This window comes from Macaca nemestrina, chromosome 1 (assembly GCF_043159975.1).
Source record: "Macaca nemestrina isolate mMacNem1 chromosome 1, mMacNem.hap1, whole genome shotgun sequence".
Taxonomy (NCBI): Eukaryota; Metazoa; Chordata; class Mammalia; order Primates; family Cercopithecidae; genus Macaca; species Macaca nemestrina.
In genome coordinates, this window is record NC_092125.1 from 84,749,062 (window position 1) to 84,767,483 (window position 18,422).

The window sequence follows — 18,422 nt, forward strand, 5'->3', positions numbered from 1 at the left end:
CATGGTTGTAGGCGTGGCCCTCCAAGTCATGGAACCAATGAACTAAGTGATGGGGCTAACCATGTGTGCCCACGCAGCCTTAATTTATCTGCCTTGTGTGATTTCCCTTTGCATTCCTAGAACCCATGTGATTTGCCTGGCTTCCTCCAGAGAGACTGTGCTGCCTTTGGGCAACACTCCTTTAACGGAGGCAATGTGCTAGATTGCCTGCTATTACAGCCTGTGCTAAAGCACTTACCCTTAAAACAGTTCTGGTTAACTTCTGAACTTAAAATTCCCTGGCTAATTAAGTACTATCTTAATCCGAGACAAAATAGATGCCTTAAAACAACGTAGGAATCAAATGGCCGTTTTCCCACTGATGGGACAATATGGGGACTAAAATCTGGTTGCCAAAGACATTTTACTCGTAACTGTTAAAAGCAGAAACTTCCCATTTTCGGAAGAGGCCTAGAACCTGATTTCTACTATGTGGCTTAAAAATACCATGTGCTCGCCAGAGAAAATGTAGAGAGAGTTACTGAGTTACTGCCTGCCACGATTCGCGATCTTTTCTAACAGAGCTGTTTCCCTGAACTGTAAAGATTCCTGCACATTAGACACATAGAGAGAGGGTAAGAGACCGTGGATAAAAAGAGAAAGAAAGTTTGGTGACAGGGTAGCTGGCAGAGAGCCTTGAGATTAAAGGACAGATTTAATGTTGAAATCCGCTCCATATTCACCAGTCTGATGACTGAATTTCCTTTCCCAGCCAATGCACCAAAATGATACGGCTCTGATGAGTGGAGGAACACCAGGGCTCTTGTCTCACATTGAACTGGAAAAAATGACACGGACACACGTGGAGTGGTTTTAAGGAGCAGAGAGTTTAATAGGCAAGAAAGATGCGAGAAGGCAGAAGATAGAAGCTCCCCCATACAGAGACAGAGGGAGGGGGGCTCCAAAGCAGAGAGAGAACACCCCCCATTTGCTCTTTCTTTTCTTTCTTTCTTTTTTTTTTTTTTGAGACATAGTCTCACTTTATTGCCCAGGTTGGAGTGCAATGGCATGATCCCAGTTCACTGCAACCTCCGCCTCCCATATTCAAGAGATTCTCCTGGTTCAGCTTCCTGAGTAGCTGAGATTACAGGCATGCACCACCATGCCTGGCTAATTTTTGTGTTTTTAGTACAGATGGGGTTTCACTGTGTTGGCCAGGTTGGTCTCAAACTCCTGACCTCATGATTTGCCTGCCTTGGCCTCCCAAAGTGCTGAGATTACAGGCGTGAGCCACCATGTCCAGCCCCTATGTGCTCCTTCTAAGAGGAGGGGAAGGGAAGGAAGAGAAGTATATGATGGTCAAGAACTCAGGTGTTGGGGTCAGACTATTCTGAGTTTGACAACTGGCTGTGTCACAAGCTGCGTGACCTTGGGAATGCTGCTGAACCTCTCTGAGCCTTGGTTTTCCCATCTGAAATGTGGCACTGATAATGCTTCTTTCACTGGGGGCCTATAAGGGTTCAGCTGTTCAAAATCTGTAAAACACCTGGCATAAAGGATGCCCTTAATTAATGGCAACTAATAATATTGTAATTAGTTTGACTCTGATGGCCCAACCTGACTGGTTTTTTCCCTCACCTGCCTGACCATGCTCATATTCAGCCCCAGCTCCTCCTGGGACTTACCCTATGCCACACAGTGTGCTAGACACAGGTTCGGAAATGAATACCACCAGTTACACATTAAATGCTACATGGAGCTTTAATAAATGAACAAGGTATTTGCAGATTACCACCCCCCTCCCCTCTCATATACCAACACCTCATCTGTCTTACATGCAGACGCTCCTAATCATAATGACCCATTTCCTATATTTCCATAGAGAACCCAAGAGAAAGAAGGGCCTGTGCCACACCAGGCCTGTGCCCACACGAAGGCAAGAGTCTGCTAGCACAGGGAGAGGCCTTTGGGGCAGAAGCAGCAAACAGTGTGGAGTGGGACAGCAGGGTTCCCTGAGTCAGGATCTGGAACAGGACTCCCAGTGACCAGGGCAAGGCAAGATCCAGCCCAGACAGGGAGGATTGGAGGGCGCGCTCTCTGGGCCCTGGGCATAAGGTGCTTACTTGTGGTTTCTTTTTTTTTTTTTTTTTTTTTTGAGACGGAGTCTTGCTCTGTCACCCGGGCTGGAGTGCAGTGGCCGGATCTCAGCTCCCTGCAAGCTCCGCCTCCCGGGTTTATGCCATTCTCCTGCCTCAGCCTCCCGAGTAGCTGGGACTACAGGCGCCCGCCACCTCGCCCGGCTAGTTTTTTTGTATTTTTTAGTACAGACGGGGTTTCACCATGTTAGCCAGGATGGTCTCGATCTCCTGACCTCGTGATCCGCCCGTCTCGGCCTCCCAAAGTGCTGGGATTACAGGCTTGAGCCACCGTGCCCGGCCACTTGTGGTTTCTTTCTCAAGGTGAGTCAGACATTTACTGCACTGAACAGGGCTTGTTTCAAATAATCCACCTATATTAGAGTAGATATGCTTTATTTAATAGTTCTTCAAAGGTATGTAGTTTAATAGACTATCCAGTTAATCTGAGTTTCCATCGAACAACCTATCTTGTGTTGAATCAGAGATCATGTCTCAAATCTGGTCTCCCAGCTAAAACTGACAGCATACAATCTGCCAAGCCTGGAAGGAGAAAGAATAGAAACCTTATTACTGGAAGCATTGTTTACACTTATAAACTCAATGCTACGAATAAGAATGGTGAAGAGTCCTCACGCTTTTGAAATGGAGATAATTGATTGATTTTCTAATATTGATCATTTGCAAAACAATACTCATATATATTGCCTGAGACTGATGCCGCAAGTCAACGTGATAGTTGGCCACATCGCTTTAGAGATACCCCTCATCATGCCCAGTACTGTTCCCTGTTACCTGCGCATTTGCCATGCCCTTGGTGTGACGCACCTGCAGGAAGGCGAGCAAGATGGCGCAGATGCAGAGCCCATATGTTTCTCACATTAGGAACACAAAGAGGTGAGGCTGCATTTCCTACTTGTCAAGCACTCAAGCTTAATTGGGCCAGAAATACTCTCTGGTTCCTGCTTCTGCAAGACAGATCTCGGCTGTCACTAAGCATCTGTGGTACCCAGAAGGGACAAATGGAGTTCTGTGGGCTGGAGGCTTTGAGAAAGAGCAGATTTTTCCCTCCATGCCAATTATGTGTGTGGGATTTGGTTTTCTTTGTGTATCCCAATCTTTGGCCCTAGGGCTGACATTCTGAGCATGCCTGTGTCCCTGGCACTCTGCTCCCACCACGATGCGTGGGAGGCCAGCTGAACCCCTGGCACTGCAGGTGTTAGAGCAAGAGGGTTCCAAGCAGGGAGGTGGCTGCTCAGGGAAGTTTCCAGAGGCAAGGGAAGTGGAACCTGAAGGGGTGAAGAGCATGGATGGAAGGGAAGAAGGGAGGGCAGGCAGGGGAGCAGTGGGAGCAAAGACAGGGTGGTAGCACATTAGTGCATTCACTTGTGCAATAGTATTTATTGAGCACTTACTGTGTGCGGCAGCGATCAAAGCAGACCCTGTTCCTGCTGTCAGGGAGAGAGAGGCAGACAACAAGCAAATGACCAGGTTTGATAATATCTGCAGGGAAATGTGCTCTGAAGAAAAATGGTGCAGAGTAAAGGGTGAGGAAAGGAACAGGGGGTTGGTTATGGATGGGGCAGGTGGGGCAGAGTAAACCAGACCAGCAGGGCATTTGGAGGACCAGGCAAGGGAGTGGCTGGCGAGATGCAGGCTTAGGGACCATGATGTAGGTTAAAGAGCGTTGGTGGGACCTGATGGGCAGTCATTCTTGATGGTGCCCCCAGGGGCGGGGAAGGGGACTACTAGATGTTTGGGCTAAGCCCTCTGCTCTCTGAAATAATTCATTACCTTACTCCACGCAAGTCCTTCAAGCCAGCACAGAGGTGTCAGTATGTGGGAGCAACCAGTGATCCCACCACCATTTAACAGAGATGGGAACCAAACCCAGAGCAGGGATGTGACTCACCCAAGTTCACTCACCCAGAGCGGAGGCAGGAACTCGGGTCTCCTGACAGAGCTTTCTCTTCCCAGGGAGTGGGAGGGAAGGGTAGCACTGGCCTGGCTGGCCTTGCTCAAGAAGGTAGAAGGTGAGGGGAACAGGCAGGCCCCGGAACCTCCTGTGGAGGCATGGTGTGGCATTGCCACCTGATCAGAGAGCAGAGGCGCTGCCCTGGTTCCCTCCCCATCTCCCATTTGCCTTCCCTCTATTGTTGCCTTTCTCTTCTCTCTAAAGCCCTTCGTGTATTTTCCAGGCAGGGCCATACGTGTGTGATGCAGGGGCTCAGACACGGGACTGGGCTCCCTAGGCCACCTCTGATGGAAACTCCAAGATGCTATGACTTCCCTGAGAGCTCGTCTGCCAGGAAATGCCAGCCTCAGCCTAGAGCAAAGAGGAGCCTGACCCTGTGGGGGCAAGTCTGCGAGGAGCCTGACCCAACATGCGTGGGTGCTGCAAGGGGCGCTCCTGAGGCCAGAGGTTGTGCATTTTCCAGGCGGGTGCATGACTTGACTTTCTCTGCTCATTGAGCCAAGGCCTGGCTCTGGTGGAAACTGCCCGCGTCATGAAGGGCTTACTTATTTCATCACAGGCCCGAGCCAGGCCAACACTGGCACTGTAGCTGCCTGCTGGAGTGATTCTTCAATCCACATGAAAGCCTGAAAGCCTCTCCTTAGAGACATTAATTAGCCCCCGATTAATGCTGGGCAGAAGCTTACCCTGATAGAGAGCAGGATTAGCTCCAGCTCTGGAGGCTGCCACCCATCTATCTGTAAATTGCCCAGCAAACCATGAAGAGGCTTCGGTCCTTTCTTATCAAAGCAATAAAACAGCTCAGTGTGGAAATTACAGGGTCTTTGGAGGTTTGCTGATTTCCTTGGCCTTTCATTGAGGACTGTCCCCAGTCTGGCGTCCCCAGCTGTGTCTCTGGCTCTCTCCCATTCCTCACCAGGGCCTAATCGCAATGCCCAGAAAACTCTCTCAAGAGCATCTTTGGAATGCTCAGGAGGGTGCCTCCATCAATGGAGATGCCAAGGTTTCCCTAAGACGTCTTCTCAGCAGGCTGTGCAGGAGTTTCTGAGGTGTGTGATGCTGTCATGGTGACCCCTCATCCCTCTGTCCCCAAGAAGAGGACCTTGTTGTTCAGGCAGCAGGGATTTGAGTGGGGGTTGGGGGTGGAGCAAAGAGAGGCAGGAGAGGAAAGCAGGATGTGTGTGGTTCAGTGAGTGTGGGTGTCATGCCACAAGCAGCTCCCAGACACCCACACTTACTGCCCGAGTACTTCGAGGATGAAATGTTGTGTATGGCATGTGCCTGGTCCTAAGGCTAACAGCAGAGGATGGCGGCCAGCCCCTCACACTGCAGGCAGAGAACCACAGCCGAGCCACAAGCTGTCTCCACCCCAGGAGGAAAGCTGGACATTGGCCAGATCACTTCGCCTTCCTTTTCTTTATTTCAGCCCCAGGCACGTGCTTTCAGGAGGCCAGTATCCCAGGGTCTGTCCAGGGAAGAGAAGCAGGGGCAAAGGGCCCTCTACATTGTGGGCAGATGGTGCGAGCTGATGTGGGTCCCATGCATTCCGCCCCAGCAAACCCCAGACCAGGAAGATTCTCTTGAGTAGGGCAGGGCGGGGTGGGGCAGGGCAGGGCAGGGGTATCTTTTTTTTTTTTTTATATATACTTTAAGTTCTAGGGTACATGTGCACAACGTGTAGGTTTGTTACATATGTATCCATGTGCCATGTTGGTGTGCTGCACCCATTAACTGGTCATTTACATTAGGTATGTCTCCTAATGCTATCCCTCCCCACTCTCCCGACCCCATAATAGGTCCCAGTGTGTGATATTCCCCACCCTGTGTCCAATTGTTTTCATTGTTCAATTCCCACCTATGAGTGAGAACATGCAGTGTTTGGTTTTCTGTCCTTGCGACAGATTGCTCAGAATGATGGTTTCCAGCTTCATCCATGTCCCTACAAAGGATGTGAACTCATCCTTTTTTATGGCTGCATAGTATTTCATGGTGTATATGTGCCACATTTTCTTAATCCAGTCTGTCATTGATGGACATTTGGGTTGGTTCAAAGTCTTTGCTATTGTGAATAGTGCCGTGATAAACAGATGTGTGCATGTGTCTTTATAGTAGCATGATTTACATTCCTTTGGGTATATACCCAGTAATGGGATTGCTGGGTCAAATGGTATTTCTAGTTCTAGATCCTTGAGGAATTGCCACATTGTCTTCCACAATAGTTGAACTAGTTTACACTCCCACCAACAGTGTAAAAGTGTTCCTATTTCTCCATATCCTCTCCAGCACCTGTTGTTTCCTGACTTTTTAATAGTTGCCATTCTAACTGGTGTGAGATGGTATCTCATTGTGGCTTTGATTTGCATTTCTCTGATGACCAGTGTTGATGAGCATTTCTTCATGTGTCTGTTGGCTGCACAAATGTCTTCTTTCGAGAAGTGTCTGTTCATATCCTTTGCCCACTTTTTGATGAGGTTGTTTGATTTTTTTCTTGTAAATTTATTTAAGTTCTTTGTAGATTCTGGATATTAGCCTTTTGTCAGATGGGTAGATTACAAAAATTTTCTCCCATTCTGTAGGTTGCCTGTTCACTCTGATGGTAGTTTCTTTTGCTGTGCAGAAGCTCTTTAGTTTAATTAGATCCCATTTGTCTATTTTGGATTTTGTTGCCATTGCTTTTGGTGTTTTAGTCATGAAGTCCTTGCCCATGCCTATGTCCTGAATGGTATTGCCTAGGTTTTCTTCTAGGGTTTTTATGGTTTTAGGTCTAACATTTAAGTCTTTAATCCATCTTGAATTAATTTTTGTACAAAGTGTAAGGAAGGGATCCAGTTTCAGCTTTCTATATATGGCTAGCCAATTATCCCAGCACCATTTATTAAATAGGGAATCCTTTCCCCATTTCTTGTTTTTCTCAGGTTTGTCAAAGATCCGACGGTTGTAGATGTGTGGTGTTATTTCTGAGGGCTCTGTTCTGTTCCATTGGTCTATATCTCTGTTTTGGTACCAGTACCATGCTGTTTTGGTTACTGTAGCCTTGTAGTATAGTTTAAAGTCAGGTAGTGTGATGCCTCCAGCTTTGTTGTTTTTGATAGGATTGTCTTGGCAATGCGGGCTCTTTTTTGGTTCCATATGAACTTTAAAGTAGTTTTTTCCAATTCTGTGAAGAAAGTCATTGGTAGCTTTATGGGGATGGCATTGAATCTATAAATTACCTTGGGCAGTATGGCCATTTTCACCATATTGACTCTTCCTATCCATGAGTATGGAATATTCTTCCATTTGTTTGTGTCCTCTTTCATTTCGTTGAGCAGTGGTTTGTAGTTCTCCATGAAGAGGTCTTTCACATCCCTTGTAAGTTGGATTCCTAGGTATTTTATTCTCTTTGAAACAATTGTGAATGGGAGTACACTCATGATTTGGCTCTCTGTCTGTTATTAGTGTATAGGAATGCTTGTGATTTTTACACATTGATTTTGTATCCTGAGACTTTGCTGAAGTTGCTTCTCAGTTTAAGGAGATTTTGGGCTAAGACGATGGGGTTTTCTAAATATACAATCATGTCATCTGCAAACAGGGACAATTTGACTTCCTCTTTTCCTAATTGAATACCCTTTATTTCTTTCTCCTGCCTGATTGCCTTGGCCAGAACTTCCAACACTATGTTGAATAGGAGTGGTGAGAGAGGGCATCCCTGTCTTGTGCCAGTTTTCAAAGGGAATGCTTCCATTTTTTGCCCATTCAGTATGATATTGGCTGTGGGTTTGTCATAAATAGTTCTTATTATTTTGAGATACGTCCCATCAATACCTAGCTTATGCTTATTTTAGCATGAAGTGCTGTTGAATTTTGTCAAAGGCCTTTTCTGCATCTAATGAGATAATCATGTGGTTTTTGTCTTTGGTTCTGTTTATATGGTGCATTACGTTTATTGATCTGCATATGTTGAACCAACCTTGTATCTCAGGGATGAAGCCAACTTAATCATGGTGGATAAGCTTTTTGATGTGCTGCTAGATTCGGTTTGCCAGTATTTTATTCAGGATTTCTGCATCAATGTTCATCAGGGATATTGGTCTAAAATTCTCTTTTTTGTTGTTGTTGTTGTGTCTCTGCCAGGCTTTGGTATCAGGATGATGCTGGCCTGAAAAAATGAGTTGGGGAGGATTCCGTCTTTTTCTATTGATTGGAATAGTTTCAGAAGGAATGGTACCAGCTCCTCTCCATACCTCTGGTGGAATTCGGCTATGAATCCATCTGGTCCTGGACTTTTTTTGGTTGGTAGGCTATTAATTATTGCCTCAATTTCAGAGCCTGTTATTGGTCTATTCAGCAATTCAACATCTTCCTGGTTTAGTCTTGGGAGGGTGTATGTGTCCAGGAATGTATCCACTTCTTATAGATTTTCTAGTTTATTTGAGTAGCAGTGTTTATAGTATTTTCTGATGGTAGTTTGTATTTCTGTGGGATTGGTGGTGATATCCCCTTTATCATTTTTTATTGCATCTATTTGATTCTTCTCTCTTTTCCTCTTTATTAGTCTTGTTAGCAGTCTATCTATTTTGTTGATTTTTTCAAAAAGCTAGCTCCTGGATACATTTATTTTTTGAAGGATTTTTGTGTCTCTGTCTCCTTCAGTTCTGCTCTGATCTTAGTTATTTCTTGCCTTCTGCTTGCTTTTGAATGTGCTTGCTCTGGCTTCTCTAGCTCTTTTAATTGTGATGTTAGGGTGTTGATTTTAGATCTTTCCTGCTTTCTCTTGTGGGCATTTAGTTCTATAAATTTGCCTCTACACATTGCTTTAAATATGTCCCAGAGATTCTGGTATGTTGTGTCTTTGTTCTCATTGGTTTCAAAGAACATCTTTATTTCTGCCTTCATTTAGTTATTTACCAAGTAGTCATTCAGGAGCGGGTTGTTCAGTTTCCATGTGGTTGTGCGGTTTTGAGTGAGTTTCTTAATCCTAGTTCTAATTTGATTGCACTGTGGTCTGAGAGACAGTTTGTTAAGATTTCTGTTCTTTTACATTTGCTGAGGAGTGCTTTACTTCTAACTATGTGGTCAATTTTGGTATAAGTGCGATGTGGTGCTGAGAAGAATGTATATTCTGTTGATTTAGGGTGGAGAATTCTGTAGATGTCTATTAGGTCCACTTGGTGAAGAGCTGAGTTCAAGTTCTGGATATCCTTGTTAACTTTCTGTCTCGTTGATCTGTCTAGTGTTGACAGTGGGGTGTTAAAGTCTCCCATTGTTATTGTATGGGAGTCTAAGTCTCTGTGTAGATTTCTAAGTACTTGCTTTATGAATCTGGGTGCTCCTGTATTGGGTGCATATAGATTTAGGATAGTTAGCTCTTCTTGTTGAATTGATCCCTTTACCATTATGTAATGGCCTTCTTTGTCTCTTTTGATCTTTGTTGGTTTAAAGTCTGTTTTATCAGAGACTAGGATTACAACCTCTGCTTTTTTTTTGTTTTGTTTTCCATTTGCTTGGTAGATCTTCCTCCATCCCTTTATTTTGAGCCTATGTGTGTCTTTGCACTTGAGATGGGTCTCCTGAATGTGGCACACTGATGGGTCTTGACTCTTTATCCAATTTGCCAGTCTGTGTGTTTTAACTGGGGCATTTAGCCTATTTACACTTAAGGTTAATATTGTTATGTGTGAATTTGATCCTGTCATTATGATGTTAGCTGGTTATTCCGCTCATTAGTTGATGCATTTTATTCCTAGATTCAACGGTCTTTACAATTTGGCATATTTTTGCAATGGCTGGTACCTGCTGTTCCTTTCCATGTTTAGTGCTTCCTTCAGGAGCTCTTGTAAGGCAGGCCTGGTGGTGAGAAAATGTCTCAGCATTTGCTTGTCTGTAAAGGATTTTATTTCTCCTTCACTTATGAAGCTTAGTTTGGCTGGATATGAAATTCTGGGTTGAAAATTCTTTTCTTTAAGGATGTTGAATATTGGCCCGCACTCTCTTCTGGCTTGTAGAGTTTCTGCTGAGAGATCTGCTGTTAGTCTAATGGGCTTCCCTTTGTGGGTAACCCGACCTTTCTCTCTGGCTGCCCTTAACACTTTTTCCTTCATTTCAACCTTGGTGAATCTGACAATTATGTGTCTTGGGGTTGCTCTTCTCAAGGAGTGTCTTTGTGGCATTCTCTATATTTCCTGAATTTGAATGTTGGCCTGCCTTGCTAGGGTGGGAAAGTTCTCCTTGATAATACCCTGCAAAGTGTTTTCCAACTTGGTTCTATCCTCCCTGTTACTTTCAGGTACACCAATCAAACGTAGATTTGGTCTTTTCACATAGTCCTAGATTTCTTGGAGGCTTTATTTGTTTCTTTTTACTCTTTTTTCTCTAAACTTCTCTTCTCGCTTCATTTCATTCATTTGATCTCCACTCACTGATACCCTTTCTTCTACTTGATCGAATCAGCTACTGAAGCTTGTGCATGTGTCATGTAGTTCTCGTGCCATGGTTTTCAGTTCCATCAGGTCATTTAAGGTCTTCTCTACACTGTTTATTCTAGTTAGCCATTCTTCTAATCTTTTTTCAAGGTTTTTAGCTTTCTTCGATGGGTTTTAACATCTTCCTTTGGCTCAGAGAAATTTGTTATTACCCATCTTCTGAAGCTTACTTCAAAGTCATTCTCCATCCAGTTTTGTTCCATTGCTGGCGAGGAGCTGCAATCCTTTGGAGGAGAAGAAGTGCTCTGGTTTTTAGAATTTTCAGCTTTTCTGCTCTGGTTTCTCCCCATCTTTGTGGTTTTATCTACCTTTGGTCTTTGATGATGGTGACCCACAGATAAGGTTTTGGTGTGGATTTCCTTTTTGTTGATGTTGATGCTATTCCTTTCTGTTTGTTAGTTTCCTTCTAACAGTCAGGACCCTCAGTTGCAGGTCTGTTGGACTTTGCTGGAGGTTCCCTCCAGACTCTGTTTGCCTGGGTATTGCCACCAGAGGCTGCAGAACAGCAAATATTGCAGAACCACATGTGTTGCTGCCTGATCTTTCCTCTGAAAGCTTCATCTCAGAGGGGCACCCGGCTGTATGAGGTGTCAGTCAGCCCCTACTTGGAGGTGTCTCCCAGTTAGGCTACTCGGGGATCAGGGACCCACTTGAGGAGTCAGTCTGTCTGTTCTCAGATCTCAAACTCCGTGCTGGGAGAACCACTGCTCTCTTCAAAGCTGTCAGACAGGGACATTTAAGTCTGCAGAAGTTTCTGCTGCCTTTTGTTCAGCTATGCCCAGGCAGGGGTATCTTTTACTACAGTTTAAGGAGACAGAAGTGGGAATAGGAAAGAAGAAAAGGTAAGGGCAGTGAAAAAAAGGGTATGTGAGGTGGACATCCTTCCTCTCCTGACTCCCATCACCAGACATAGATACAGACAGAGGAAAAGGAAGGAGAGAGGGATCCTGGAGGAGGATGGAAAGATGCATGTCAGGATAAACACTCATTCCTTAATAATCACTCAAGCTTGAACCACAAAGCAAACTGTGGTCCCTTATCACCGCTTTTGAAATACCATGATCATCAACAAACATTGAGAGTCTTCTCTGCTGGCTGTTCTACTAAATGCTGCAGAAGCAAAAGCTGCCTTGGGCACACAGGCCATCTCTTTGGGAGAGAACTGTGCTCAAGTCAGTCCACATCCATGGTGAGAGGTGCACAAGGGACAAATTAGCCAACCAAGAACATGACTTTCATGATGATAAATGAATTGTCAGTATTACAATATTTTGGCGTTTAAAAAAAAATGAGCTCTATTTTCCAACTGAAGTCTGAAAAAAGGTTTAGGTTTAGGTAGTTTCTTTGGGCTGGAAGGAACAGGATCATTTCCCAATCCATCATGACACAGCAGGTGCCTCAGGTCAAGAACCGGAGAGGGCTGGTGTGAGCATTCCCTGTCACCACCTTTAGGGTTCATAGTAGCCCCAAAGTTTGAATAGGCAAAGGGAACCACTTCATTTAGAGTGACCTAGGTTGTCTCTCATCTTGTAGCTGGGCAATTTAAGTCCCCACATTATTTCATCTCTTACGATATTGTCAGCATGTGAGGCATGTCCAAACCAGCTTCTTATGCTACACATTCTGGTCCCCAACACTTAGACCACCAGCCTTGCTGCTCAGAAGATGTAGGGTGCTGAGCCATGTGCCTCTTTTCCTGGCTGGATGCATTTCTACTTTTAAAAAGCTGGGAGCATATCATGTTGTTAGAAGCTATGCAAACAGATTGTTAAGTGAACACAGATTACTAATGGAACTTTAAGACCCATATATAACAAATTTATTCGAATACATATTCAAAGATATAAGAAGTCATTTAAAACATAGTGTAGAATATTGTGAATAAGAAAGTTCATGCAAGTGGCTAGTCTTCATTGCTTTAACTCTTACCCTGGATATTGCTCTGTCCCCGTCATAGGCTCCTGCCCGCCCTGCCCTCTGGAATTAGTTGGTCTGTCCTGCATTCAGGGATGTCCAGAGCATAGCCCAGCCTTTGGGGTGCCAGTGCAGTAGGGGCCCCTTCAACCTGAATCTAGAGTCTGGAGCCTGTTCCTGCTGTTCCAGAGCCCGGGGCTCCCCTTGCAACCTGATTTAGTGAAGAAATCTTTATGACCTGTTGACTATCAGTCGTTCTAGGGAGGAGGACTTTCCTAACTATTGGCAGCTTCCTGTTTTGTCCCAAACCCCTCTTCCCCTCTATATTAGTCAGGGTTCTCTAGAGGGACAGAACTAATAATATATATATGTATATGTGTATATATATATACACACACACACATGTTTATATATATATAAAAATATAAATAAATATATATAAAGGAAAGTTTATTAAGTAGTATTAACTCACATGATCACAAGGTCCCACAATAGGCTGTCTTCAAGCTGAGGAGCAGGGAAGCCAGTCCAAGTTCCAAAGCTGAAGAACTTGGAGTCCGATATTTGAGGGCAGGAAGCATCCAGCATGGGAGAAAGATGTAGGCTGGGAGGCTAAGCCAGTCTAGCCTTTTCACATTTTTCTGTCTGTTTTATATTCTGGCCATGCTGGCAGCTGATTAAACAGTGCCCACCCAGATTAAGGGTGGGTCTGCCTTTCCCAGCCCACTGACTCAAATGTTAATCTCCTTGGCAGCACCTTCACAGACACACCTAGGATCAATACTTTGCATTCTTCAATCCAATCAAGTTGACACTCAGTATTAACCATCACACCCTCCCCTCTCCCCTCAGGGCTGAGATCCTTGGCCAGTGGAGGACAGGTTCTCTTCCCCAAGGATGTCCAAGTGTTGCTTGGTGTTAGGCTCTGTCTCTTGCCAGAACCCCACTTACCTCCTGATTCTAATCCCATGACTGGATTACCTACCACCTGTTTGCAGTGACATTGCCTTCAGCTTCTTGGGATCCACCTGCTAGGCTGGGCTTCTATCTGTGGCCGGCCACTGAGCTGGTCTCCTTTCTCTTTCTGTGTCCAGCCACTGGGCCTAGAGCCTGGCTCTCTTGACTGGCATCTGACCTGGCTTTTGGAGAATAAGATGCCACCTGCCTTACTCCTGAGCCCTCAACCAGGGTCCGATCATGATGATGATGATAATGATGACAATGATAGCTACCACTTGTATACACATTGCCTTTACTAACTTTTCTTTTTAAACTTTTTGTGATGAAAAAATATCAAGCATATACAAAGAAAGAGAGAATAGTAAGGAGCCCTCATGTATCTATCCATCACCCAGCTTCAACTATTATCAACTTTTAGCCCATCTTGTTTTCTTTATTCTACCCATTTTTGTTGCTCATTCATTTGTTTACTGGAGCATTTTAAAGCAAATTCTAGATATCTCACATTTTGGTTATAAATGCACAAATATCTTCAGGTCATTTTGAATTGATAATAAACATATATATATATAAACCACCAAGCCATGATCACACCTAGCATAAACTCATTTTATTGTCTTTATGGAATTATCTTTTGTCAGTCAGTTTGTCCAAATCAGGTGTCAAAGTCTATAGGTCCATTTAATTAAGTCTCTTAAGACTCCTTCATTCTTTCAGTCTGTAGTAGCCTGCTCTCTTCTTTTTCATGCCTATAATTTGCTAGAGAACCTGAGTGATTTGTCCAGTAGAATGCTCCACATTCTGGACTGGGATAAATGCTTTCTTGTGATGTCATTTAAGTTGTTCTGTATTCTGTATTTTCTTTTTAGCTGTTATTTAGGTCAAGAAACTTGATCAGATCCAGGCAGTCGTATCAAGGATGGAGAAGCACTGGAAACTGACATCCTGGAGGGAAGGGGTATTTTATCACTGACATTGTCTAGAACTGCTGGTGCACAGCGATGATAAAAAGCAGACTGACGTTGAATTGGTTTCGTTATTGCTGTAGAATTCTCTACAAAATACCCTGCTATTGCCTATATACAACTGGATCAGTATCTCCCCTAACCCCTCCTTGGTAGGCTGCTGGATTCAGACTCCATGTTTAGGCAAGAATGCCGTGTAGGTGGTGCTGTGTACCTCTTACTGCATTACAGCATGAGACACAGGATGTCTGCTTTGTCTCTCTTTTTGTGATCAGGTGGGTTCAGGTCCTGCCAACCTGATGGTTTTAGCAGCTCAGATTCATTATTTTCTTAGGGATTGCAAGGTAGTGATATTTCAATTCTTTTAAGACAAGGTTTTACTCTGTTGCACAGGCTGGTGTGCAGTGGTGCAAACACGGCTCACTGCAGCCTCAAACTCCTGAGCTCAAGGGATCCTCTTGCCTCAGCCTCTCAGGTAGCTGGGATCATAGGTGCATGTCACTACTCCTGGCTCATTTTTTGATTTTTTTGTAAAGACGAGGTCTTGCTATGTTGTCCAGACTGGTCTCAAATTCCTGGCCTCAAGCAATCCTCCTGCCTCAACCTCCCAAAATGCTAGGATTACAGGCATGAGCCACCAGTCTTCTGACTTATTACCTGACCATTATTTTCTATAAAGAATAAGTTTCTCTGCCGGGTGAGGTGGCTCACGCCTGTAATCCCAGGACTTTGGGCAGCTGAGGTGGGCATATCACAAGGTCAGGAGATCGAGACCATCCTGGCTAACGCAGTGAAACCCCGTCTCTACTAAAAATACAAAAAATTAGCCAGGCGTGGTGGCGGCGCCTGTAGTCCCAGCTACTCAAGAGGCTGAGGCAGGAGAATGGCGTGAACCCGAGAGGCTGAGGTTGCCGTGAGCTGAGATCGCGCCACTGCACTCCAGCCTGGGCGACAGAGCAAGACTCCATCTCAAAAAACAAACAAACAAACAAACAAACAAAAAAACTTTCTCTCCTTGCAGGCATTAGCTTGCTTGCTTTCTCTCTTTTCCTTCTTTCTCTTTGTTTGTTTCTTTCTTTCTTTTTCTTTTTCTTCCTTCCTTCCTTCCTTCCTTCCTTCCTTCCTTCCTTCCTTCCTTCCTTCTTTCCTTCCTTTCTCTTTCTCTCTTTCTCTCTTTCTTGTCTCTCCTTTTCCTTTCCTTTCCTCTTTATTTCTTTTCAGATGGGAGTCTCACTATGTTGACCAGGTTGGTCTTGAACTCCTGGTCTTAAGCAATCCTCTCACCTTGGCCTCCCAAAATGCTGGGATTACAGGCATGAGCCGCCAGGCAATAGCTTCCAGAGAAGGAGTTGGTACCCTAGCAACCTAAAATATTGACCTATGCATTGTATTGCTTTTAATATCATTGGGCACACAGACTTTTATGTTTGATTATGCTATATGTACTCTCACATTTTTTAAAGTGAAAAAAATTATAGGTTTGTACCAATGCTTCCAATTCAAATTTAAGATTACAGGGTTTTCACTTAACTTGGTTGGGTATACACTTTCATTTTTTTTTTCTTTGCTGAAAAGCGTGGTTTTTAACAGTTGTTACATAATTACTTATTTACCTTATTCTATAACTATAATAGTTTCAAAATAGCTAAACGAATATTGCTGCTAACAGTAAGATTACTGAATACAGTGTAAGATTTATTTATTTATTTATTTATTTATTTTTTTTTTTTTGAGACGGAGTCTTGCTCTGTTGCCCAGGCTGGACTGCAGTGGCCGGATCTCAGCTCACTGCAAGCTCTGCCTCCCGGGTTTACGCCATTCTCCTGCCTCAGCCTCCCGAGCAGCTGGGACTACAGGCGCCCGCCACCTCGCCCGGCTAGATTTTTGTATTTTTTAGTAGAGACGGGGTTTCACCGTGTTCGCCAGGATGGTCTCGATCTCCTGACCTCGTGATCCGCCCGTCTCGGCCTCCCAAAGTGCTGGGATTACAGGCTTGAGCCACCGCGCCCGGCCGTGTAAGATTTATTTGCGACTCATTTTGTCCTTAGAACATACCCTGCTAGGATTGTGTAATCGAAATTTTTAATTTTAAAGTCATGTGAAGTGATTATTTTCTTCATGTTGTTGTGCCATTGACTTGATGTGCAGTTAGGTACATTTCTTTCCTCTTACTTTCAATTTTTAAGACTTCTTTTCTGCCTTTTTGATTTTTTAAAAATTTGTATTCAAAGTCAAAACTATCTAACAAGATATATTCAGAGAAGTCTAGCTCCTATTCATATCTTCTCCATCCTTTTCTCTCTCCCTTAATAGGTGGCCATTTTATGAGTTTTTGGCTTATTCATTTAGCAATTTTAAAAATGTAAGCAATTTTGTATATATTCCCATTCTTTCCTCCCGTTTTGTAGCTAATGATGGTAACAATTTTTTGTCACTCTTTCCAATGAGAGATGCAGTTTCTTTTCTTTTCTTTTCTTTTCCTTTTTCCCTTCCCTCCCCTCCCCTCTTCTCTCTTCTCCTCTCCTTTTCTTTGTTTTCTTTTCTTTCGACAGACTCTCAATTTGTCACCCAGACTGAAGTGCAGTGGCACAATGACAGCCCACTGCAGTCTCGACCTCCTGGCCTCAAGTGATCTTCCCACCTCAGCCTCCAGAATAGCTGGAACTACAGGTGCCTGGCACAATGCCCAGCTAATTAAAAAAAAAAAAAGTTGTGGAGATGGGGTCTCACTATGTTGCCCAGGTCTCAAACTTCTGGCCCCAAGCAGTACTCCCGCCTCAGCCTCCCAAAGTGCTGGGATTATAGGTATGAGCCACTGAGTTACAGATGAAGTTTCTTTCTCCTCCCCTTAAACTGGGTTGGTCCCAACTGTTTTAACCACTAGAATGCAACAGAAACAGTACTCTGCCTGTTCTAGGCCTAAGAGGACTGGCAGCTTTTGTTTCCTCCATGTTATGCTCACCCTTGAGATTCAGGATTCATTTGCCAAAAAATAAAGCCCAAGCCATGTGGAGACAGAGCAGTCCTAGCCTCTCAGCCATGCCTGCCAAGGCACCAGACATACAAGTGAGTCATCTTGGATGGTTCAGACCAGCCACCATTTGACTGCAGCAGCATGTTATGTGATAGATAAGAATTCAAACAACAAATTAAGAACTGATTTTAAAAGCATAGGAAAAGAGAGTGAGAACTGACTCCCCAACATTAAAATAGTTCAGGAGAATAATTTTTAGAGGAGACTTTGCTGGAGGATGAGAAGGACAGCTCTTTTACCAAGAATGCTTTGTTTAACAGCTTTTTATCTCTATCTTCCTAAATTGGGAAAAATTAAAATATGTTAAGTGAGGGCATAGGTGTTTGCCAAAATATAACATCAGTTGTCGCTGAGTAGTGAAACTATGGGTAATTTCTCTCTTTTAAAATCTTTTCTATACTTTTCTATGCTTTCTCTGAGTATTTATTGCTTTTATCATGGAAAAGAGAAACATTACAGAAATGTTTAGGGATATACTGGGTCATTCTCTTTCCCACCCTTTGTTTTTGTTCTGATGAAGTCTGGTCAAAGAGACCACAAAATAGCACCCAGAAAGGAAAGAGAGATCCTCAGGGGCAAAATAAAATCCAAGGCCATAGGGTGGTTGGGGTAACAGGACAGAGCATCAGCCAGGGTCTATCCAGGAAACTAGGGCCCGTTAAAAAATATTCCATAGAAAAAACTCGTCCAGCTCATCAAACACAAAACAGCCATAGGGACCGTGCATTCAGCCATCCCTGGGATGTGTGCATGGGGCCCATGGCTTGGCAGTGGCTTGGTGTAGCTCCCATCTCAGGGATGGAGTGTTCCCAGTTAGCTGCTGACTGTTACTGGCTTCAACCCACATGCTCAGTTTGCCTGGCTCTCAGGGCTTTCCCCATTTCCTCATGTTAACCTGGTCAACTACTGAATCCATTTCCTATTTTCAAGGAAATTGAAAGATGTGTGGCTCCCTCCCACCTCCTCTCTCTCCTCTTTCTCCTTGCCTTTCTTCTT

The 18,422-nt window shown here is 44.1% G+C and overlaps 1 long non-coding RNA gene across 1 annotated transcript in view; it reads left to right on the plus strand.

The window, feature by feature from the left end:
• Nucleotides 1-14,454, plus strand: part of LOC139356647 (uncharacterized) — a 31,373-nt gene extending 16,919 nt beyond the window's left edge. The window contains exon 2 of the long non-coding RNA XR_011608831.1: nucleotides 14,297-14,454. This is a non-coding gene — a long non-coding RNA (uncharacterized lncRNA). The remainder of the gene's footprint in view (nucleotides 1-14,296) is intronic.
• Nucleotides 14,455-18,422: the final 3,968 nt, after the last annotated feature.